We start from the raw sequence: 26,917 nt of genomic DNA on the forward strand, positions 1-26,917 counted from the left end.
TCCACGTAGTTTAAGAAGCTACTTTAAAATCACATAAATATATGTTACGAGCACTCCATGAACAAATCACACAACGGCCGCTTTCTTGTATTAATTTCTGTTATTATTAACATGTCCTGGTGATGTTATTTGGAATCTCTTTCACAGTTAGTAATTATTTATCGAACTTAGGTCAATTAATCCAATTTAGAAGTCTGATTGTCTATTTCTATTTCTAATTCAATAGCATTCAATACGAATGATGACTTTTGTTCAGCTAGTATTAGACATTTCCTTGTTTTCTTACAATTTTCTTTATATTTTCTCAGAGCACATGCCAACTTACGTGCTAGATGTCTCAGTTAGTGTTAGAGCTCTCTTGTCCATAACCATGAAGTTCTTTTGCCCTTACGAAGGAATTCTTTTTGACATTAACACTGAAGTTCTTTTGCCCTTAACAATGAATTCTTTTGGCCTTAACACTGAAGTTCTTTTGGTCTTAACAATGAAATTCTTTCAGCCTTAGCGATGAAGTTCTTTTGACCTTAATGATGAAATTCATTTGGCGAAGCGAATTAGTTTCCAATATCTAAAAGTTCATTACGTTCCACAGTAAAACTCTTCAGACCTGTTGACAAGCACAATCTTCTATCATATCCGAAAGTGTTTTTATACATTCGTGTGGTCCACCATTCTATAAGATTAAAAGGTTCCTCTTTAGGCTAATTTTTGGCATTCTAAAGGATAATCAACTTAAGGGTGATCGAAACAATTGTGATGTCGGTGGATATTTAAAACACGAAACTTATTATACTGCAAACCTGCTGACACAATTCTCGATTTGATTTTTTTCCCCGATATTGTTTTCCTCTCCCAGTCTCGGTTGACTATTGACGATTACATTTAACGCATGAGAGTTTTTCCAACCGTCAAATCTGAACCTCTAAGCCTTAATGCAGCGGTAATAATAGGGAAAATATCTGCTAATATTCAATGTAAATTCTATTCATTATGAATTCAGAGCTACTATTTGCTTTTACTAGCCTAAAGATGAATAATTGAATAATGTCTGGAAGACTAAATGTTACATAGTTTTAACTGAACGCAACTGATTTCATCGACTTCGAATCACAATTGAAAACGTGTTTTCCTTATTATAAAGAATCGACCGAATTCCATTGCTGGATTTCAGCCTTTGTATTCAAAGTTCCTCAATGTTGACAAAAAATCTATCAGAAGCGCAAAAGTCACTCTCGGCAGTCGTCATCTGTAGCCGCTAGTCATCCTACCGCTCCGGCTGACCTCGGGTTTGCCGTCCGCACCGAAGAACGCTGCAAGCGATGGTATGGTCATTGCAAACGGCAATCCTTTAATACGCTTGGAAACCGAAAAGACTCTCCTGTCATCTGTTCCATAAAGATAACGAACTCTTCCTTATGGTGTCGTAATGATAACAGAAAATTCTTCCAGTATTCAGATACATTCGAATGTATTCCCAATATATTGTAGTCACAATATTTCTGTAACACCTTCCTTAATCCATTTAAAATTATCAAATATATCAGTGAAGCAGACGATAAAAGAACAACGAGGCTGCATTTTGTGATTGTTATAAAAGAAAATTACAATTGTTTATTTTTTTATAATCTTCGGCAAGCGCACGAGGTAGGTACATTGTTGACCAGATTCTAATTGTTACTTAGCATACTCTAAAATTAAAGTGTTTTGCTTCAAAGCAATAATTTTATGTACATTTAACAAGCATTTAGATCTGAAATTTGCTTAAAGAACAGAAAATGAATTTATTGCAGAATACTACGATGAATACAATGTATGTACAGAATATTGGTCGTAATCTCTCTCTCTCTCTCTCTCTCTCTCTCTCTCTCTCTCTATTTTCTAGTTACTTTTTGTTTCCTTTAAGAAATATATTCTACAGATGATTTGAGCGTTTAAATGAGACATATGTCTTCTTTAAGATCCTTACTTGCTTTTCCCTAAGGCTTAATGCTGCTACCAGGTGTTTATATTGTTTAATTAGCATTTGGACTTAAGTAATGTTTGTGAATTTAAATACTGGACTAGAAGGAATAATCAAAAAGTCATTAAACGCTTCTTCTTCTTTATCATTTACATTCTTGGTTGACGCAAATGACTAAGGAAAAACATACGAAGTGACATCTTGAAGTGTGGCTGAACTCTTTGCGTATAATTAACATTTAGCTGGGTATCAATTTTGAAGACGTGTTTGTGGAAAATCAAGGAGTCATTGCGAATGTAATGAAAGCTTGAACAAAACAGCTGCTGTATACGCGCGCGCGCGCACACACACACATCACCTCAAATGATTTCTTTGTACCCGAAGCTCTTGAGTAGAGATTTGTAGTCCGTCTTCCCTAACTCGAAGATAAAGACAAAATAATGTTTTACAGCAACAGTTTTTGCCACAAACTCTTCGAAATATGCTCAACAATTAGCAATTTATAAAATTGAACGATTCTAAATGCTCACAATTTGTAGTTTTTGCACATAAAGAAGACAATGTTGATGTTGTTACAATATTTTTGACATGAACTGTTATTATATAGTCGGCAATCGGCTTTTAAAAATTGAACTATTGTCGACAAAAGTATTACGACAAAAAACAATTAAACTTCAACAATTGAACTTTAACAATTGAACTTTAACAATTAAACTTCAGACAAAAGAATAGTTTTTTTTGCGCATGAATTGTTATCAACAAGGACAAAATTTAGCTTTCAACAACTGAGCCATTTTAGACAAAATCTTTTAACAGAAAATCAGATTTAACATATGGAATTTTATTTATAAAAACAAACAAAATTCAACTCTTAACAAACAAATTCTACGTTTATAAATAAACATTTCTGACTATTGTCAAGACTCGGAGCAATTTTATAGATATTTTACTTTCAACAAGTGAATCAAAAACATTTCTAGTATCAACTTAGCAACAAATGAAGATAGATACATTATTATTTGCAGTCAAATAGTATTAGCTACATCAGAAGATGATTTACAAAGATCATTAAAATCATTAAATGATATCTCAAAACAATATAATATGACAATATCTAAAGAAAAAACAAAAATAATGGCATTCAAAGGAGAAAACCCAATAAGAAGTAAAATAGTGATAGATAATAAAATATTAGAACAAATAAATACTTTTAAATACTTGGGATGTGATTCATGATACGAAGAAGAAGACATAGGCACTAAAATATCAAACTTTGTCAAAGTAAATAGCATAATAAATAATATATTTAAGCCATCCCTGGTACAAAAACATACTAGAATCAGACTTATAGAAGCGAAACATGGACCATAAAAAGGAAAGATGAAAAAGGAATTCAAATAGCAGAAATGAAAATTCTCAGATAAACAGAGACCATAAAACAAATGAAGAAATTTTAAATTCCCTGATTGTAAAACCAATTAATTACTACTTAAGACAGTATAAACAAAAATGGATAGAACATTTAAATCGAATGAACAACAGCAGACTACCGACGATATTATACAGATATAAAATAAGTGGAAAAAGAAGAATCGGAAGACCAAGAAAGAAATGGCATGAGACCAGAACAGGCTACCTGGCCTTAAATCCATGTTAGGGAGAAGAACTTAGAAACTAAAACTAACTAAACAAAAAAGTGATAATAGACAATACAATCAACAGTTAATACACGTTTTAGCAGTCTATGAACATTACTGTATTTAAACTTACTACATTTAAGTATAAATTAAGTCTAAATATCAGTAATATAAAACATAGATCAGAAAAGTTTGAATAATTACGAAGTTTTGAACTAGGGCAAAATGAAATAATAATTCTTCATGCAATGTGTGAGGTGTCGGAAATACAAAGAAAAAAAAACTTACTATAATTCCAAGCAGAAATTTAAAAGAAATCAAACTAATACCCATGCGCACAAAGAAATATGGAAATACATTCCTTACAATTGATTAGCAACATCACTTTTCTCAAAAATTAGATGATTATCGCCCCTACTTTATTCTAAACTTTCAGAGAATATTAACTCCAATAATGTCATTGAAATGATAATGCATTGAGTGGAGTCAAAGAGCGATTAAGGGATATTCTATTCTATTATTTCATAGGATAAACGCCTTTGGGTTATAGAGATGTGTGGGCGTGGACCATGCAATCTATTTTAGTTTAGCGCTCTCCTGATCTGCTTGAATACTGTCTGATCACCAAATGATCAGTTTTAGGACCATTTGAATCTTTATTAAGGGATACTGGAAAATAAATTCGGCTTCGTAGGTTACGAAGGGAGGGTGTGAAGTAACGTGGAAATTTCTTACATAACAATGCTGCGACAAAAGGCAACCCAGATTTGTAGGTGGGGTTGTCCATTGTATTTCCACAGTCTATATAATTGATAGTAGTCTGTTCTTAGAAAAGAAATCGAATCCAGAAAAATCGTTATCGAAAGAGCTTTCAATAGTTTAACTAAACGATCTCTTTTTTTTTATTCGTTTTTTTAACTTATGAAAGATATTCGGCAAACAAGTTATTCAACCTACCTTTCGTTAAAGATACTTTCATTATTTTTTCGATTATCATTATTACTTTACGTAGAGTATTTCCATTTGTTAGACACGGTCTCCTGAGAAGGAAACACAAACGACATTACATCTCATGTCAGGCAGAACCAAGAAGTTGTCTATGGTATTAAAAAAACTATTTGGATTCGCTACCGTTTTCTGATTCCACTGAAATAAATCTTTCGAAATATCCATTGAATTGCAACCTTCCCTTTTTAATTTCTCTTTAAGTATTTTTTTTTCTCTTTTTACCAGTAGTTCATGCGCCAAACTGGTCTGTTATTGATCAACGTCTGAGTCATGTCACAATACTGCATGTCGTAAACGCAACTCAGTTTAATAAAGAGAACTGGAAAGGAACTAGTTGGATTTCAGCGTTCAAACTTAATTTTTAAGCATTTTTCTTTTAATTTGTATTTTAGAACTGATAAAAGGCAAAGCAACGAGCATTGAATTATAATCTTAGGAAATAAATTCACCGCTCCCTACACACACACACACACACACACACACATACACTCACCAAATATGACATTTTCGTTCCCTCTTAAGTAATTCGAGTAATTGCTGAAAATGGTTTTTTGAACAACAAGAACAAACAAAAAAATTGATTGGTCAGTTTACTTTCTCGTAAAACAGAGAGAGAGAGAGAGAGAGAGAGAGAGAGAGAGAGAGAGAGAAAGAGAGAGAGAAACCGGGAGATCTTTGGGTGTGGTTAGCAGGCTGATCAACAGGCCACAATGAAAACGGGAATAAATGCTTTTACATATGAAGACCTTAGAGTTCAAAGTTTATATAAATATTTTGTGAATAATGTAGATATAGATGAAGGGGGAAACACACACACACACACACACACACACACACACACACACACACACACACACACACACACACACACACACACACAGAGAGAGAGAGAGAGAGAGAGAGAGAGAGAGAATGAAAGATAGAGAAATAGAGAGAAAGAATTAGAAAAAACAGACAGAAAAAAAATAAAACTAGAAAGAAAACACGGAGTTATAGAAGAACTATAATATACATGAAATTGTCTCTTCACCTAAGCTCGTGAAGCATCCTCACGATTACGCCATTTCTGTATCGTGTCCAGTGGCGTAGGTGAGAGGGGGGGGGGGAGGTCCTCCCCAGGCGAACTTTGAACCTTTTTGAACTTTTACTGTTAATTCTAAAATACAGTCTCGAGAGCTCATTTCCAAATATTTTTGCAATACTACTGCGAATTTTCCTCGCAATTGCTGTAAGTGTTGCTTGTTGTGAGAGGAGTTTTTCTAAATAAAATTGATTAAGAATTGCCTACATTACTATGAAATAGACTTCGCCAATGTCATCGACGATTTTGCTAACAGAAAAGCAAGAAAAATAACATTTTAGAATGTTGAAATTAAAGTTTTACTTCAAAAATAAACATACTGTTTTAATAGATGTTATTTCTGGCAAAACTCCCAGGTTACTCCTCTTAAAAACTATTATTTTTACGGCTATTTTGCCTGCTTTTGTTTAGGAGTACCCCTGTTTTAATGTCATTGGCTTTTTACTCAAAAATTCTTAGGCCATTATAGATGTATATTTAGAGACAGTTATATGTAGCATAGTAGAAAAAATCGGTACATACCTTTTCTTGGATGTTGTTGCCTGTCTTCTTTCTACTGTGTGCATACTTCTGCTGTTATAGTGTTCAAAGGGGAGTGGGAGGGGGGGTTCTTAAGCAATGTGGGAGAATTAATTTGAAAAACCGGGGTTTTATTATTTTTAAAAATTAATAATAATAATTAAAAAATTTTTTCCACCCTCTTTTTGTAGGGTGGGAAAAAATGAAAAAGGGGGCTGAAAATAGAAACTGTATTTTCGGGGAAGGGTTTATGGGAAAAGGGGGCCGAGCAGAAGTATGCACACCGCAGAAAGAAGACAGGCAACAACATCCACGAAAAGTATGTGCAAATTTTCTTCTATTATGCTACGTATATTTATCTCTAAAATACACCTGCAATGCCCTAAGAATTCTTGAATAAAAAGCCAATGACATTTAAAAAAGGGGCACTCCTAAAGAAAAGCAGGCAAAATAGCCATAGCGTTTTAATTTATTTCCCTCTACGTGGTTTTAACTTTTTGTAGTATTTCTGGTGTGTATTGAGAGGGGCGGCAAACTCAAGGGCCGCCCCGGTTGGCAAAAGCTCTAACTACACCAGTGATCGAGTCTGTTGAGTTTACATCAACCACCTTAGTGTCCCATAATGCAAAGCACACTTGATTTCGAACATGTATATTGGTGTACATTATACACGTCTCATCAGTGGGAGCTAGATTCAGAAAGATATCACGAATATATCAATGCAGAAGTTTTTATTTTATACAAGGGGTAAAATGGTTATAGAACGTGAAAGAGACAGTGATAGAGAGAAAAAAAATCATTTTTAGAGATAAAAGCTATAGAATTTCAAAAACGCTATCAGAGTGAGTATTCATTTCAGAAATCCCAACTAAAGAAGTTTACCTGAGGGGATCGTAACTGCAATGTCTGTGTGACCATTCCCTTTCTCTCAAACACCTCACTACAGGACATCATAGACCACTTATTCAAAAATGGCGTCAGCTTGCCTATATCCGCTGTCTGTTGTTGTCCCAAATTGTTCCCTCTCATTCGATAGAGCAACCCTTAATGTGCACCTTAAGTTAACAAGGTGGGCAGTCAACAGCATTGACATGTGACCTTAGTTGACGAGTTAGGTCAAAACCCAGAGCCTAATTGCTAGCCATTTCCTGTAGGTGTCGCCCTCACTGCTGTCATTCAAACTGTAGGGTACTCAAAGAAAGCCACGACTTTCTCCCCCCACCCCATCCTTTCCTACTAAAAGAACTAGTTAGAAGTGGCCCCTCCTTTTCGTTGTTCTATAGGGGATGAAGGATTGATCTGCCGACTAATGAATTACAAGCTTGACGCATTTCTAATTGCCCCATTCAGCAAATGTCTCATAGAAGACAATTGGCACAGCGAAATGTCAACGATGTCTTTATTTGCCGTAGTGGAATACGGCAAATTATCTTCTTTTCGTGTATACAACGGCGAAGACTGATGACAACTGTTGACATCCTTCGACCGTGTCGCAGCCTCCTTAGCCGGCGGCTATATCATCGTCCGTGAAATCATCCAACGGTAAAAGTTGTTCCATTGGATGCGAAGACTTTCGATGTGCTTATTTTTGTGTGAATTGTGACCATCCCTAGCCGTTTTTTTTAACCTTTCGTCTCTCCGAAGTCATTGTGGTGCTCTCCCATTGGATACACTGGTGACAACTAAATTCTGACACGAATAACAACCTGACCAAATGCGCAGAACAGGCCTATTCCTAATCCCACAGAGAGCTTTCGGGGCCACACACCGAATTACAAACCTGTTCTCTAAATTATCTGAAGAAGGTACCCAGAATTGATTGCTCCCATAATTAACGTGTCATCCCCATTGTAAAGTGTGCAGACGTCTTCAACATTTCATCGCAACACTCTTATAAAGTGCCGACTAGTGATTAAAAGTAATGGTTAGTCGATCAAACAGGACTGCCTGCTGTTAGTAGAATGAACTCGAAAAATAGTACGAAAGAAGGAGAGTCTATCCTGTTTTCTATGTGGAGTTGAACAAATTGGGATTTGTTGTTGCTTCTAAGTGAATTAAAAAATAGTAGGATTGCAGGTAATTGTCAGAGCAATATCCTCCCCCCAAAAAAAATGTGTGTGGGGGAGATTACGTAAGTTTAATCATTAGCATCTTCATCCTAGGAAATCATCCTGTTCCCCTAAAAAAGTAGAATTAAGTCTGTTTATCTGCAAATATGATTTCAGATATTTTAACTGTTCAGAATATAAGCTAACTCTACATGGAAAGAATCGTGCAAAATTCAATGCACAAATAAGAAAACGCAGGTATATTACCATACAAAAATGGTCTATTTTAGTTGATTTAACCCTAATCCTAATTAAAAATTCTGCCTTCAAAAAATCACGCATTGAATGTAGCTTTTCGATTCTATATTAGACATTTTTGGCGATTAATTTTAATTTCTCGATGTTTTTGAAGAATCACCTACATTCGATATTGGTGTTATTAAAGGTAATCCAGTGATGAATCTGTGCATTAAGAAGATTGTAACTGTCCGAAAAATGATTGAAATATAAGCATGGCTTCGAATGTCTAGTGTACACTCAAGTGGGTCAATCTCCAACCTTGCCAAAGAAATGAGCGATTTTGGAAAAATACGTTAGATACACATTCTAGTAACTGATCCAGTCTTAGAAGTCTCTATTTACTTGCTTCTGCAAATGAATATGCGATAAATTGATGAGGTAGCTTTGAATTCTTGGAACATAGAGACGTGTGAATACCGAAGAACAACACCCACTTGGTGACGCTACACAATTTCTCAAACTTTGTTTCTATTCTGAGCATCAAGTATACTTTGGATATCTCTGAAGCATGCAAAATATTATTGTAAGCGGTATATTTATAATCATTGGTGTGGCCAACAATTTCGACATTTTCTTCAATCTATACGTATGTTTCGTTAAGGCTCTCAATCTAGGCTCTCAAATAAGACCCAAACCAGACAGTTCACATTCTTAATAACCTTTTGACCTCAATTATTAATATACTAAGTTGCATTTCTTCGCTCTCATCTAAGCATAACATAATTTTTTAAAAGTAAACTTATTATATAAATGCAAAGACAGCTGATAATATAATAGTTACGATAATCTTTAAGATTTAATTGCATTTTAAATTGTATTATTTATTTATTTTGTTCTTGTTATTAAGTAGTTGGTTTTGGTTAAAATAATGGAATTTTGTGACTCACGGACACCTAAAAATTCTTGAAGGATGCAAATGTAATGAGAAAACCTTGCATAACCATAACAAAGGCTATCCGTTACAATTTTATTACTAAGCGAGTTTTCTAAAATCGTAAATATATTTTTAAAATGTGTTTTTCACTAAGTTCTAACGTAAACCTTTTTTTGTAAGTATTCAATATTTTTCGTGGTTAAAATTCTACATCGGTAACATTATTCTAAACAAATTTAGGGCGTCTTCGTCCATCCTATTAAAGTTTCAGAAAAGAAGACAAGAAAATAATATAGATATAGAAAAAGAAGATAGGGCTGCTACGGAAGTGTCTCCCATTGCTCTACTAAGGTGTTCTATTCTTACGTAATTCATCCCTCAGGTATTCACGGCAGATGAATGACATTTAAAGGTGCAGGCTATAATTTGATGCATGGCCGGGATGTGCACGTCCATTACAAGGATCATTAGTCAATGTTTGACACCATGAATGCCCACCTGAAGACGAAGAAACATAAAAAACTTCACCTGTGATGAGCAGCTGCTAGTACGCTATCCGTGTGGTCCTTATCCTTATTTGTACACACGTAACCCTACCACGTCTAGCAATTACTCAAAAGAAGCGAAAAGAAACGAAAGGATATAAGATCTGACAGGAACCCTAAATAGATAATGTAAATACGATATGGCGCTTAGAGATGGGTTGAGATGATTAAATAGTATTTGGTAGCAAAATGGGTGGCATAACTGCAGTAATTTGTACCTGAAGCAATGATGAGAGCAAATGGATTACAGAAATGAGCAGTAAATAAATTACGTAGACTTTATTGCTTTACATCTAATATATAATAATATTCCCAAAAACGAAAGAATAAACCAAGTATGGTTCTTCAAGTAGCATTTATGAGAACTGGGTCTCAAATAACAGCATTTTAGGTACGTTTATCTCTAAAGTTGGTGAAATATAAATCGAGTTACTGGTAAGTCGATGTTATTTTTCCCTAAAAGTGTTATGAACAACATGGAGTCCAAACAATGCCATATGCAGTCGATAAACACATCAGATGCTTGTCGTAATTTTTTTTTTTTATTAAGTCTGTTTCGAAGTAGTTTTTATTTCATAAATTAACCTTTAGCGGATGGATTCCTTTAGAATAATATTCCCAATAGATCGTGTCTTCTAGAAGATGTTGCATGCGCCCACGTAATATATTAAAATCTACGACGTGTAACAAATTTTTTAAGTTGAAATTAATTCATTGATACTCCCCAATATCTCAAAACACGAGATTTCAAATCAAATTTGAAATCTCGTGTTTCAAATGAAGGTTTTTTTCGTCATTCGGATGATGCAAAAACTTTCGCCCCCGCCCCCCCCCCCCATAAAATAGACACATCCGCTTGAAAACATAACATTTTAAGCCCATTCTTTTATTAAATTAATTATTTACTTTTTAAAAGATGCTGACATGCAGATTATTGTCGTCTGCTCAAATTTGAGCAGACGATAATAATCTGTGTTAGCTGCGTCATTCTCATGGGTAAATAAACCGACTTACATAAGAACGCAGTACAATTGTATCTGATGCTTCAACGTGCATTTTAACACAATCCCGTTTGTTGTGTCAGAGTAAGCATATTTTGTCTCATTTATTAAATCAGCCCTTGTATATGTTACAGTATCGTTAATGCAGTCGGAATACTGATATAAACTCTTTGATTAGGTTCTAAGCCTTGCTAGAACATGAAGAACAATTGACAAGGCTCAAATGAAAGGGATCCATTAGATCTCATAAAAGGATAGGATTTCTATCAAGAATTGCCCTTCTATCATAACCTAAGGGACCTATAAATGTGTAATATATTACATATATTTGTAAATTCGATCCGGATTCTTTCCTTTGATTTCCTTGCGGGCTACCAAAGAGCTTTTCAATTCGTTTTTTTTTTATTTTATTTTAATATCCAGTTCATATAAAGAGGCGCCTCTCCCTCTTTGTATATATGTGTGTGTGTGTGTGTGTGTGTGTGTGTGTGTGTGTGTGTGTGTGTGTGTGTGTGTGTGTGTGTGTCTACAGATTTTCATTATTAGACTTTACATCGAACTTTTCATGGCCTTCTGTTTTGACTACTACTGAACGATCGTAGTCTATTAGGACCCAAAACTTGAACCCTCTAGAGCAGGGGTTTCCAAACTTCTTTGACCGTCGAACCTTTCAAGAGTTTCTTGACTTTTTATCGATCCCCTCTATTTTACTATTACGTAATTATAATAGGACAAGCAAAAAAGACGCTTATGTGAGTTTTTAGATTGTTTATTTTAGAGTTACAGTGGTTATTGTATGTATAATATAGTATATATTATTATATTGGCTTTAACGTCAAAGGGATACTTTTGACGTCCTTCTTAATATTACATATTTGATAGGAGGGATAAATAATATATAAAATTTTATTTTATTTTGAAGTCATTAAGCAAAAGTAATAAGTCTAAATAACATACCTATAATAAATTCATCCGTTTATTGGTAAATACGTCATTTTGGCCTACTTGATTCCTCCGTAACTATTTTCATGACCTTGCTCCATCTTACAGGTCCTATTCATGTCGCTGTTCCCACGATTCACTCTTAATTGCGTTGTCATTCAGGATGGAGATAATCCAAGTTAACCGAATTAAATATTATCCGTACAATGATGTCTTATATTTTTCTGTTGACCCCCAATTGACCCCTGAGCCCTGACAATGTTATATCGACCCCTGGGGATCGACATTGACCACTTAGGCGACCACTGCTCTAGAGTATTTTATCCCCAGCTCTGTGGAGGTACGGAGTTTTTATTTATTTATTTTTCTATTCACTTTCTTTCTTCCTATTGTTGCGGTATTTTAGTCGCCAAAAGACACCAACGAAAAAAAGTAGCGTGTCGTATGACTGTGTCATTTGCTTTTTATAAATATATATCTAATAACTTAACATTTTGGTCAAAAATTTGAAAACATTTGATTTTTTGGTGTGTATGTGAGGGAAATACCGTGAATTTAATGAGATTTCTAACCTGAAATCTCATCACTTAATTCAGAAAACAAACCTAAGATTCAAGCCGTGTTAAGCAGTTTTGCTAAGTTCTTAATGAAAAAAAAAAAAAATCCAGTCAGAAAAGAGGAATTGATTGCAACTGCTCCTACACAAGCTCGTGTCAGTTTTAATTTTCTTTCCTGTCTGCCGAAATGTCATCAATAAAGTCGCAAGTTTGCTACCACCCACTATTATTAACTGTTGAATCCATTTTGGTTTAGCACGTGCGCTCGCTCGCTCTTGTTTTAATGGTTCCGATGGAGTTCATTTCCATTTTTTTCCCCTTCAAGAAACGTTCGATATTGGGATGTCAATGACTGATAGGCTTCCGACTGAATATTTAAGTAAGTACTAAGTGTATTAGTGCAGTCAGATCGGCGCCCATGGGTACGTGGTCAAGTATACACCTTCCTATTCTGTTTCCTTTGAAATCGCATAAATTTGTCATTTACAAGAAACGTTAGCAATTTGAGGCCTTTGGGAAAATTTTTGTCTTAGTAAAAAAACAACAAGATCCTATAGGACTTATAAAGACAACTTACATCTGCCATCTCTTCCATGTATCTCCCTTAAGATTCGCCGAAATGATCAGGTCAGTCAATAAGTGACATTACGACAAATTTATTTACATCCACGAGATTTTGGATCAAGTTGAAATACAAAATTAATGAAACAATTTCTTTCTAAAATATTGGGTTCAATCCACAACTGAGATCTTTTCCTTTGTCAGTATGGGATGTATTACCTCTCAGGCCAATTCTCCTGCGAATTGCGTGATTTAAAGGGAGAAAAAATGTACGAAGTTGTAAAAAATATACGGACACTACATCATTTCCAGAATCTCTACGAAAACTGATAAAGAAAAAGTTGTTCTCTCATTGACCAAAGTGAGTGTTAACGATCTGATACGGGCAAGAACACAAGAATTAATAAGTTATAAGTTCTGTTTTATTATTCTTTAATAGAAATAAGGATTTCAAAATGTTTCCGGCTACAATTCTATAAACATCCTGTCGGTATGGAAAAATATGATTACAGACATTTTGTGAATAAATAGTTAGGCTTAAATATATATAAAAAATAAATATTAATAAAACAGGTGTTAGAACTCTTCATTAGTTAAGTTTAAAATATATGAAGAAAAGTAAAATTCTCCCTTATAATAAAGTGAAAGTAAGTAGTATCAATTATATTTTTTATTAGATTTTGATTATGTGAAGAATCTCGTGATAAAAATTTCCAGTTGTTTTTTTTTTAGTAGAATTTTGGTGATGAAGATTATGCGATAAAATATGCCTGATTTCTTTTACCAGCTACGTTTTGAATGTGTGAAAAACTGACAATAAGTATGTCATTTACGTTTATTATTAGGTTTTGATATGAAGAATCTTGCGTAAAAAAAATCAGTTTTTTTTTTAAATTAGGTTCCGTTAAGTGATGAATATATGAAAATCTGGTGATAAAAAAAGCAATGGTAGTTGTCCTTCGTAATTAGGTTTAAAAATGAAGCTAGCAATTAAATGCTGATTGCTTTTATCAGAATTTATGATGAACCTGAAGATAAAAGAGACGTGCTAGGTTCCTTTCTTGGTTATTTCATGATCAGTTTTTCACATATTCAATACGTAATAATAAACAACGCTGATATAAAATTGGAATTTTCATATATTTCACCTAACTGGAATTTTTCTTAAATGCTAAGTTCCTTATATATTCAAAACCTAATTGGTAATTGATAGACGAACACCTGACGCTATATATTGACATCTTCATATATTTAAATCTTACGAATAAAGAAATTATATTTCTGTTTTATTTTTTAGATTTATAATTTAAATAAATAAAAATAAATAAACTGAGATAATTTTTATTTGATTTTTCTTATATTTAAAATATAATTGATAAAAATCAGCAACACCTTTTTAATTTATCTTTAGATTTTATATATAAAACACCGCACTACAATGGAGTGTGTTTTTCAGTTAAGTTTTAGTAATAAATGCGATCGGTGTTGAACCGTATTTTTTTTGCCTTACATTATCAAATTAGAGTCTATTTTACTCACTTAACCTGAAACCCTCTTCAATATATTTCCATTGTGGGTATGTAAAATTGTATTTCTTTGTGTTCATATATTTGCTAACAGTTTACTTGACTGAATTACGTCCGACTTTTAATCAAGTCTGTACCGAAAGCAATGTTGTGTATCCAATTGGATATGATGACGACTCCCACTTGTCACAATGTATAGCGATCGATAGATGAGTAAACATCATGAGCATTCCGTATTTTGCATGAGTGGTTTCGGCACTCACGAATCCACACAAATAAGCGGCGCCATGCCTTGAAGAAAGAATAATTGGGGACTGAAATATGTCTCTGAGTATTTGCGAAGTCGGGGCAGAATCTAAGGCCACAAGTCTCACGATTGTGCTAACTGAACTCACAATCGGCGCAAATGAACACGATCTTTTAACAATTTCGATGTATTCCTACATACGGCGATTGCTTGAAGACATTATTTACGTTGCTATGGCAACTATAAGTCTCAAAGAACAAAACAGCTAAAGGCATTCGTATAGAGAGAATGTAAATCCGTCATAGGCGATATTCATAGGTCGTTGCTCGGCATCGAACAATAGTTAAAGTACAAATAAGTTGCTCATATTTAAGAAGTACTCAGACAGAGGAAAGGTAGAATCGTAATTATAATTTTAAGAAAAGGGTTTTCTCATCAGGAACCCGATCTGTATAACAAAAAGTCTTAATAGAAGCTTCTACTTAGAGCAAATCTAGGATTACTTCCTTATTTAACTTTCTCAAGGAAGAAGTGCTTTGGTTTCTCAAAATGATTTCCTCATTTGTTTGTTTATAGGCTTGTGCTTAATCAACCTCATTGTTTGCAGTTTCCATGTTGACTTAGATACGAAACTATAGAATTAAATGAATTAAAAGTCCCTTCGAAACTTTCCTCAAGTGACAGGGTAAATCTCGATGTAATTTTGATATTGTATAGCGAATATTCAATCTTCCTTTGTGCAGTGCTCTGTCATTCTACAATCGGATATCAGCGAAGAGTTCATTCTTCTTAATATAAGCCATATATGTTGTGTTAAACGAAATAGTAAAATTCCTTTTATTCACGTTATTGCTAAACAGAAATGAAGGCACGTGACATTTTTACATATTTTGTAATGTGATTTTTTTTTTAAAGATGAGTTATAGGTTCTAACAATGCTAATATTTGCATTAGAACTTTTCAACAATACCTTTGTTTATTATTCCTTTGTTTCGAAATTCCTGCTTAATCAGTTCGATTGTTGCCACTTCGTCTGCTTAAGAGTCTCCTGTTTTTATTCACTAATGTTTAAATAGGATAAGTGATTAACGATTAAATCTAATTTCGTATTATAATAAAGTATTATTTGCATTATCATTTTGTGTGTGTTTTCTGCATAAACAAATAGAAATCTTTATTTTTATTTTTATTATTTTTTTTTTAAATATTTGGAATTGAAAATAAAAATATAGTCGGAGAAAAAAAAATTATCATTATCTACCACCCAAAACTCTCACTGGCTCTGAATACTATATCACTTATTTTGGAAAATTAATACATGTATTTAAGAAAATCTTTATAAATAAAAGTTTATATACTGAATGGATTATAAAAGGAACATAAAGCAATTTCTCACCCCACCTATGATCTTAGTATGAAGAAGTGAGTTTTTTGGGAGAATTTTTGGTAGAAATCGTCTTAGATAGAGCTCGCGAAAAACTATTATCAGGGCTTTCAGTTGAAGGTGAGTTAGCTGGTTTCTTAGGGGGATAGCATGTTTTTTTTTTCGGCCAGAGACTTTTCATCCGTCAAACAGGCAAACCAACCCAGTACACACATATCTAAAGACATAAATACTTACTATTGGCAAGAGAGGCAATGGAAAACTATTTCCATAATTATCATTGCTTAGTAAGATTAGCATTAAGTTGAAGAGAGGAGAAGAAGTCTTGATTGTTCCTCACATAAAAATAAAATAATAATAATAATGTATCTTCTTCTACATTGAATGACTTGCATAGCTTCCCTAGCTAAGTCGATGTAGACTAAACCGTTGGATGGGAAAGACCTATTGATTCCCGTCTATGACGCCAGGAACCTTTATCAGTTCTTTTCGACTTATAGTAAAACTTTATACAAATATAATGGTTTTTTTTTTTTTGTTTTTTTTTCAGAATTGAGACGTTTATTAGAATTTAACGTATGTATTGATTTCAATCTATAATTAATATATTCCTCTACAATGAATCACCTGCGTATTAAAAATACAACTGCTTTCTAGTATGGTTTTCATCGCATACCACTGATAGTTTAGTAAACAATTTCTAAGATGAATTACTAAGTAAGAAGCATTGTTAGGATACTATGTTGTCCAATAATGATTTCGTGTAACTATTGTCAACTTATTGAACAGCAGTACTTTATTATTTAATTACATTTTGCATCAAAAAGCTCTCTATTGGAAGATAGTTGGATTAAGGACAAGATATTGAACTTGGTAACCTATTCGGAAATATTCACCTACAGTCGAATTTTATTATTATTCTTTGCCACCTCCAGGGAGTCCAAACACTAATCGAAGGAGGGCATCTGCTCTACAACTTTGTCTCCACCACTCACAATCCACCAGCTGACCGCAACTACACCAACGCCATCTATCGCCGACCACCATCAGTATTTCCACAGACAATCAGAAACATCCATGCCCACGGCGGGATTCGAACCGGCAGCCTTTTGGCTGGGGGGGGGGGGCGCTAACCACTCGGTCAGCCAGGCTGCAACGGATAGAATTCTTTTATTGCTGAATATGTTGAATAATTGCACATTTTTAAAGTACCTTACACTGATCTCTTTATAAAAATACTCGTTTTCTAAATTCATAAATTAACTCATACGAAATTTCGTATTAACAATGGGAATTAATAATTAAGTTTAGACAATCGAAGCATATGCATTATCTTTTAACTAAACAATGAAACTCTTCATGATGTTCGTATTGTAACGTTTTATTTCAAGTATCCTATTGTTTCATGTCATATTTAGATGTTTTCAGTGTCGTATTTAACAATGTTATATATAAAAGCATTTTAATTGTTGAAATATCCCATTATTTTTCTAAATATTTATTTCATCAAGTTATTTATTTCAATTCTTTTTTTTTTTGTGTGTATTTGTTTCAAGTAGTTTACACTTTATCTTTAGTAGTCAATTTATAATGACGATTTCTGACTACTATTTCTGTTATTAAGAGTTCGTTGTTTATCTCAATCGATATCAGCTCATCCTTTGTCATGTTTGTCATTGGCAACCGAGTATATTTAACTGCATGGTTCAGACAGAGACTTGTTTATCTTTAATGTTAGGACACTTGCGCACACATCAAATTGTTGTCTTGGCAACGTTTGTTTTGCTCGGAAATGGGGGGTTGGGAAGCCAACTTCACGTTGATTTACTGGCTAACTCTGTGTATCCTGTACTCCAGTCACATTCGTTGCTCCGCCGACCTACCTATGCAGGGAACACCTGCCGTCGATGGGTGGGCTTTAAGTTCGAAGCGTGAGCAGAGGTTCACCATGTAAGCCACGCCTCCGGTATAAAACTAAATAGTTGAGATGACCGCAACCACATGAAGCCCCTCCTTTTTGACAAGTAGATGCTGTCCTTACAGCACACTAACGACCTCTATATACCTTTCAAAAGAGAACAGGTTGATCATTTAATACACATCGAAGTACTATTCGATGTTCATACCGAGAAAGCATTTATTTCTTTTTCTAAAATCCTATGGAAGTAGGTTTTTAAATGTTAAAAAATAATTAAAATATTCTCTGGAAATTACAATAATAAATAAGAAATTTAAATCATAAAAAAAAGTATACTCGGAGAACCATGGCTGCATTTTTCTTTTCTTTCTAAGAATTCGTTTTAACATCGTAATTAGGATTGGTTTAGAAAAAAAGCTGGTTAAAAAATTATCTTTTAATGCAACAAAAGTATTATTTTAGCTTCGGTAATCACGAATTACAAAACAATGCTTAAAAATGTATTTTTTGATGCAATAATACTTTTATTTCTTGTGAAATTAACACGTTGTGTTTCGCCTTCATTGTTAAGTGAACAAGAAGAAATAGACAAAATATTAAACACTGAATTGCGTATACTATGATGTCACAGCTCGTGCTGACATCATAGCGTGCTTTGATAATTTCATTATTTGGTAACATCTAAACAATGCGCACTTTTATTTTCAACATTTACGCAAACATAAGTATAGTTTAGCACATGAACATTAAAATTAATTATAATTCTTAAAAGAATAATTCATAAAAAAAATCAAGAAAACTGGTTATTCGCATAAGATAACTTTTCATTTATAGCTGCGTGTTTGTTTTTGTTGTACATGAATATTGTTGCAGTCATTGATTCACTTCGTTAATAAAGTGCATTGAATCAATTTATATGAATATTTTTAACCGGAAGTCGCATGCTCGCACCGGAAGCAGCTTTAAGAACGATACTTTATAATGTCATTACCGTAACAAATATTTTATATCACAAACAAGTAGAATTGAATTTCTAAATAATTTGGGATTTAGTAGTTATAAAAAAAATCATTCTAACAAACTCCAACATATATCGGAAGGTGCTCCGAATGTATATAAGTCTAAAGAATATTTCGATGCGTACTTGAATTTAACTAAATATATTTAAGTTGAATAAAAAGTTTTCTTTATTACCGAAACTTTATTATTATTATTATTATTATTATTATTAATAAATAAATTATTATTACTAATTTTAAGAAATATTTTTTAAATTCACTTCAATAAAATTAATACACCGTTCTGATGCTTATAAAAGCTACTTATATATAATAACAATATTTTTACTTATAATTTCGATTGCTTCCACTAGAGGGCACCACTATGACGCACGATATCCATCATGTGACATAACTGGAGTTCTTTCCTTGTTTGCGAAGCCTCGGGTGATAGCTTGAGAAAACTGGAGGATATTCCCACACTCTCTTTTTTTTCTTTCTCTGTCTTTATTTTTATTTTTATTTTCTTAGAACAGATTTCCTTATTCGCTAGTTATGTAGAGCAGTTCCAGTCTGCGGGATAAACAATGCGCAAAATATATTCGCTTATCCTGTATTCTCTTACAATAAATGGTGATGTCGATTCCCACCTTAATTGCTAATAGTTCTCTCCTTTAATAATCTTTTTGTTTCTGTGTCCCGAAAAACAATGAGGATAATGATCTTAACCTGAAGGCAAGTGAGGACAATTTGTCATGGTGGGAACCTGCAAACAGATCTATTCATTCTGTCAGTAATAACGTAATTATTGACACAAATAACTATTGAACTCTTGCAATCAGTTCTAAACTCTTTTTTTTATTTCTTCTTCTTCTCATTTATTTCATTGATATGCACGACTAAGTGTAGTTGGTTCCTAAAAATCAACTGAACTGCTCACTCATTTATTAATAAAAGATTGCTTCAACTCGAACTTATAAGGATTATTTGAATGAAAATGAGTTAGTGGGTCTCGTATGGCGATAGAGAATTTATTTATTTAATTTTGATCCAATAAGACACAGAATACATGCCGTTGATTGATATAGTAGACGTTGTGAATAAGATCAGTCGCTCTTTCACAGCATTAAAATCAAGTTACCTGGCTGTGACAAGCCGTTAAGCCTTCTTGAGTATGCTGATGTTTTCTTAGACAAATATAAAAAAGGAAAATATTTATACTACAAATATTCTTGATTTTTCTCTCTAATATGCTAACAAATCATTTAGCTTAGCAATTGTGCATAAAATAGTATTGATGACATAAAAGTTCATGGGATATTGCTCACCATAGATAATATAAATATTCGTAATAATAATAATAATAAACGAGGAAAAAATCAGTCAGGATATCTGACATAGATATATGCAAGTTCTAGCATCATCGATCCAGCATCGTTGATATGTCAGAAAGTCTTTTGAATTGGAATAATTCAAACATTTCACATTCTAAAGCTTCTGTCGATGTTTGGTTTTATGGATTGATTTTAGAAGATATCTTCTAAGTCCGGTTTTCGGGAAGGTACAAGGTTTCTGTTATTTCTCTTATTTTAGTTGTAATATTTTAAAAGGTGAAAACTTAACGTGAGCAAGACTGTTATGATTTGTCATTATTCTTAGTTGGATCATTGGCCCATTCAAACAGAACAGTTTGAATGAGTGTCCCTTTTATTTCCTCCATTCCATAGGAATTGCATAAAACCATTTTATTACTCAAACTTAAGATTGTGTGCAATGTCTGTTTTGATTGGAATTACAACCGAAGAAAACAAGAGTATGATGCCAGTATTCACTGTGTATGTGTGTGTGTGTGTGTGTGTGTGTGTGTGCGCGCGAGCTTCGGCAGGTTTGCCTGTTCAGCAGGATGAAAACATGCCGTTTCTAGAGCTAAAAACTATGCCGACCAGTGAGTTCATAATCCACTGACAATATCCTTAAAGATTTTTCATATCCCAGACAAGATTCGAATGATATATTTGGCATTTAAATTATTTTATTTAGTGTATTATATAATAATATTTATGGTTCTATTTTAAGACAAATTCGTTAAATATTGTTTTAATATTATATTAAATATTAAAGTAATAAAATAATATTATACTTATACACCATTCAAAATCTTTTGAATTTTATTATAAAGTTTAAATACTAAACAAATACGACAAATATTCAGTTGAATTTCTTGAATTGAAATGAACAGTTTTAGCGTGGGTAGCAGAGTGGTACTATTCGATATGTAAAATACTCAAAAGTTGTTACAGATGGGATTCGGGTTCTTCAGCTTAGCCCAAAGCAGATGTATTGGAAACTTTTCGATTTCTTTGGTTTTGAGATGCCTGATCTGGAAACAAATGAAGAGGTGCCCTTTACGAATATCAAAAACAGCCTTTTCACCGAGATTTGACTTGGAGAATCGTTTACGGTCGACTCCCAGTGAAATCATAATATCGCCCCCAACCTTGTGACGCATTTTGCGAAGTATGACATGCAATTGAAAGTGTAAGGCACCTCTTCTACCAGTGCAGCGCATATGGCGAAGGCTGGCTGAAGTGCTTACGATCTCATTGCCCACTTTCTCTGAGGTGGTACTATTGCAGTTTTCCCTACCGATGAGAATAAACAAAACAAAACAACAACAAAAAAAAAACTAATTTTTCTCATCGATGTTCTAAGGCAATGTTTCTCAAACTTTTTTCGACTACGAAACTTCACAAATCCTGAAATTTTCACGGAACACCTTGGTTATTTTGTAATGTATAAATTAATAATTAATTGGTAATTTAGCTGATTTTTTATTATTAATCAATAATTGGTAATTAATTAATAATTAATTAAACCATCATTAAATTAATTTGTGCTGACAAACTAATTTAAAAATGACAAATTCCAGAACTTTTCTCGGAACGCCTATTCATGTTCCGGTTAAGAACAGTGGTTCTTAACCGGAACACCGGTTAAGAACCACTGTTCTAAGGTATCACATATGGAAATACGTAAAAACATCAGGAAATGCTTCTCTGCGTGTCTCCCTCGATTCCTCTTGGGCGAAGAAGGGTTCCTAAGGAGATGGTGTAGACCAACTACCATATATCAGATTACACAGGGGAGAATTAAAGTGTGCATACATTTGTAACATCATTGTTTTTATGAACCTTTAAACTGATTTTATTAGTTTTGTCATTTTAGTCTAATTTCAATTTATTCCAATGTAGTGGGGAGGAAGAAGTTGGCCAACAAACTCGGGCTGCGAAGGCCAACATCGAGGCGATCCTGAGCCCTTTTACGGTGGTGGGATCTCCCGGGCCAGATCTGCACAAAATTGTTTTATGGTGCAGGTCTTGTATTGTATTTTTTTATTTTTGGACTTTTCCTTTAATGAGTGAAAAGTCAAGCGACTGTTTTTGGTGGGTCAACAGCTAAAACTGGTCAGCTGAGACCTCTTTCTCTCCTCTGTCACTATTTCACTCTATCGTTTTATCTTTCTCTCTCTCTCTCTCTGCTGAATCTTAGATCCACTTTTATTCTGAAAAGGCCAATGATGAGAGACTTGAACTAACACAATAATAAGATTGTAATAGAAATTAAGGCTTTGTTGGTAGTGAATCATAAAATTCGCAAATCTTTATTCTACCAGGGTTATATTCAGGAAATTATTCTAGCCAACAATAATCAAGGGTTGCAATCCTCTACTATGCTATCATCAACGTAGTGGTTAGAAAAAAAAAAAAAAAAAAGGCAGTAGAAGGGGGGGGGTGATGTTAATATAACTTAAGCAGTCATTTCATACAGTCACCAAGAGCGGAAGAAAAGGTCAACTTTTCCGGCCCGTATGACGGAACAAGTGTGAACAAATTGGCGAAGACAAGAGGCGCAACGAAAGCATTGTGTCGTGGCAGGTGGAGCGTGCACTCAAAGAACAACAGAAAACATCGCTGGTCGTCTGTGTCGAGCATGAAAGACAAAAATGAACACGACAAAACACGTGCGTTCCCTGTTGGAAAACACGACACTTCTTTGTAGAAACATGCACATTCCACACGGGGTGGGTGCTTCCGAGACATCCTTGTGCATCGCCCAGAACGAAGTCCTTTCACTGATAGTCGCTTACAAACCGATGTTGTCAACACGGACTACAAGTTGTTGTCATCTTTTTCGGTGACAAGAAAAGATTCGCAAGCGGGACACGACAGATTGTTGAACGTGTGACGAAGGGTAAATACTCGGAAGCATACGTGCGCTGAAGTCATGAAAACGGAAAATTCTTTCTAGTTGAAAGATTTTCTCTAAAAATGTCTGTATTTCGGGATGTCAGGATGAATACGTCTATCTGTTGGATGATTAATTTACTATTTATTCTTTAAATTGTAAATCTGATTCAAAGCAAGCACGACTTCTCAAGTACCGGATGAGATTTAAATTAGAATAGTCGTAGTTATAACTGTAAGAAAATTAATATTAAAATAAAATATAAGCTCTTCTATTTAAAAAGAGAAAAAAAAATTGAAGTTTTGAAGTATTTTAATAAATTAATTTTTTTTTAAAATTTCTCTCTCTAAAAATGATTTCAGACTTATACACCATTGACAAGTGCATACATTTTTATTATAAAATTAAAATTGTTTCATTAACTTTCAAATCGGAATCAATCGACCGTGAGATGCGGTGATTGATTCATTCAATCCAATACCCTTGGAGGGTAATGGATAGCAATGCTGTAGCTAATGAAGCTCTAACTGAGGCTCGGCTATTGCTGTTACCCTCCTGCCATGATCAGAGCTTTGATAATAGCTCAATAACCTTATCCCTACACTGTCCGCTACAGATAACGGGGAATATGAAAAGCATTCTTGCTTCGCCCCTTTAAGCCAGTCCTTATAAGGACTATAAGGAACTTTCAAATCGATTGGGTGATTGATTCATTCAATCCAATACCCTTGGAGGGTAACAAATAGCAATGCTGAACCGAGATTCGGCTGTTGCTGTTATCCTGGGTTAATGAGTTCGCTCTCTTAGGTTTTGCCCTAAGGGAGCACTTTGAGTCTCCGGGGAAGGGAAAGTGTTCTCCGGCACGGCCCGCTGAGGGGTACTTGCCGGTGAATTATTTTCCTCGGAATTTGAGCGGTTCTTCTCAGTAGTCGGGGTGCTAGGACGGGGCGGCCGTCACTGAGTGGAACCAACGCTGAGACATGGACGGTCTTTCGCCCACTATGGAGTGGCTAGAGATCGTCCGATTTTTTGAGATTTTACCCTTTACTTACTAATCAGGGTAACAAATAGCAATGCTGTACCAATGAAGTTTAACTGAGGTTCGGTTGTTGCTGTTATCCTGGGTGATGAGTTTTTGAGTTCGCTCCCTTAGGGTTTTTGCCTTAAGGGAGCAATTTGAGTCTCCGGGGAAGGTGTTCTTCGGCACGGCCAGCTGAGGGGCTTTGTCGGTGAATGATTTTCTTCGGAAAATTTGAGCGGGGGTGGCGTGTGGGTGGAAGGCCATCACTGAGTGGAGCCAACGCTGAGATGGACGGTCTTTCGCCCACGATTGAGTAGCCTAGGGATCGTCCGAATTTTTAGAGACGGCTTTACCTTTAAATATGGCAATGCTGTATCAATGAAGTTTAACTGAGGTTCGGCTATTGCTGTTACCCTCCTGCCATGATGAGAGCTTTAATAGCTCAATAACACCTTATCCCAACACTGTCTTCTACAGATAACGGGGAAGATAAAAAGCATTCTTGCTTCGCCCCTTTAAGCCAGCCCTTATAAGGATAACTTTCAAATCGAGATGTTTTAATGTCTGTGTTTAAGTTTAAATGCAACGTTATGCAAGTGAATTGTAATTTTTTTTGTTTATTTTTTGAAAATACAGCAGAATTCTTCGTGAGATTATATATATATTTCTATTTCTAATTAAATCTCGAAAATGTCGTACTATTGAACATCCGTGTTGGCCTTCGCATCAATCAATGCAGTAAGTAGTTTACTGATCAGTGTCAGATCACTTTCAGGACGTTGCATTCGAGTTTATCGCTAAAAAAATGACTTCTGGTGCTCTTCTGTTTTCTGAATGTGAACTGTACGGTTACTATAAAAACAGAAGAGTACGGTCCGTCATGTTGATTTTGGAACACAATTATTTCTTTCATTTTAAGGGCGTATGTTCAGTGATGGTATAGGCACTCAGTTTTGGTGTTCAACAACACCATTTGATTAGGAAGATTGGAGTGCGATTCTTGTCTTAATACGAGACAGATGACGCGATTGACTTCCAGTTCAGAAAAATCTTACGGTACATACACTACCGATATGGCTACTTAAACACAAAGATAATGGTGACATTCCTGATGGTCTTTGAATTATATGAAGCAAATAAAAGTTATGAGGCGAAGTTATGAACACACATTTATACATACAGTGCATAACTGTGTGTTCTTCGGACAATTAGTCTATTTTTGCAGGATAAAAAACATTGAACTTCTGGAAAGAAATGCCCTGTTATCTCCGTATGAAATTAATTAACAGGCCATTTCTTTCCAGAAGTTCAATGCTTTTTATCAGTTGAAATGTCATTATAAAGATTTTTTTTCCGTCCTAGAGAGATCTTTCTAATCAAAGGACACCGTGGTTATCTGTGTGCTCCAAGAATACAGAACATTAGCAGAATCTACAGTACGAAAAAGATAAAAGATACTCTTCTTTTTTGGCTGAAAAAAAAAAAAAAAAAAGTGCCCTAGCGTTAGTCACTCGGAGATTGACTGAGAAAAAAAATTTTTTTTTTTTTCTCAGTAAAATTACATTCTACAAAGAAATTTCGACAATTAGTTGCCGAAGAATTATTCATAGTCCTTATAAGGACTGGCTTAAAGGGGCGAAGCAAGAATGCTTTTCATCTTCCCCGTTATCTGTAGAATACAGTGTAAGGATAAGGTGTTATTGAGCTATAATATAATAAAGCTCTGATCATGGCAGGAGGGTAACAGCAATAGAACTTCATTGGCTACAGCATTACCATCCGTTACCGTCCAAGGGTATTTAGAAGTCTCCCAATCCAAAACCAGAATTATTCATCTTAAAGTTCTTAAAAGAACTATGTGATGGACCGAGTCCTTGACTCTTTATCCCGTCATATGAATGAAGAAAATCTGTGTGGATTGGGTGTTATTGAGCTAAAAAAGTTCTAGTCATGGCTGAGTAACGGCAATAGCCGAACCTCATTTAAAAATTCATTTTCATTGGCTACAGCATTGCCATTTGATACCCTCTATTTATAAGTAAATGGGTAAAATCTCAAAAAATCAGACGATCTGTAGGCCACTCATTCGTGGGCGAATGATCGTCCAAATCTCCGCGTTGGTTCCACTTAATGAAACCGACCCGAACCGCTCATTCCGAAGAAAATAATTCACCGATTCACCGACAAGCAGGCCGTGCCGGAGAGTCCCAAAATGGACTTGGCTTGTCTAAAGCTCATTCTCCAGCATTGAATGGATATTTTAATATATATCAAAATCATATGCGTTTTATTTTGGTGTTTCTGGTTAATACTTCTAAATTAGAAATCTACTGAAATTAAATAACAAACTTGAATTATAAAATGTAATGTATTTTATAACATAAATTAGTTTTAAAGAAACAAGGTTCTGTATTTTATATATAAATATATGTTTCATATAAAAATATTTCAGTTCTGACGCTATGTCAATTCAAACATGCTTCTCAAATACAGATGTTTGTAGATATTAATTCCGTTAGTGCTATATATATATATAGTGAGCGTA

The sequence above is a fragment of the Typopeltis vanoorti genome, chromosome 24, assembly GCF_054136105.1.
Source record: "Typopeltis vanoorti isolate ZY-2024b chromosome 24, IOZ_Tvanoo_1.0, whole genome shotgun sequence".
NCBI classification, from domain to species: Eukaryota; Metazoa; Arthropoda; class Arachnida; order Uropygi; family Thelyphonidae; genus Typopeltis; species Typopeltis vanoorti.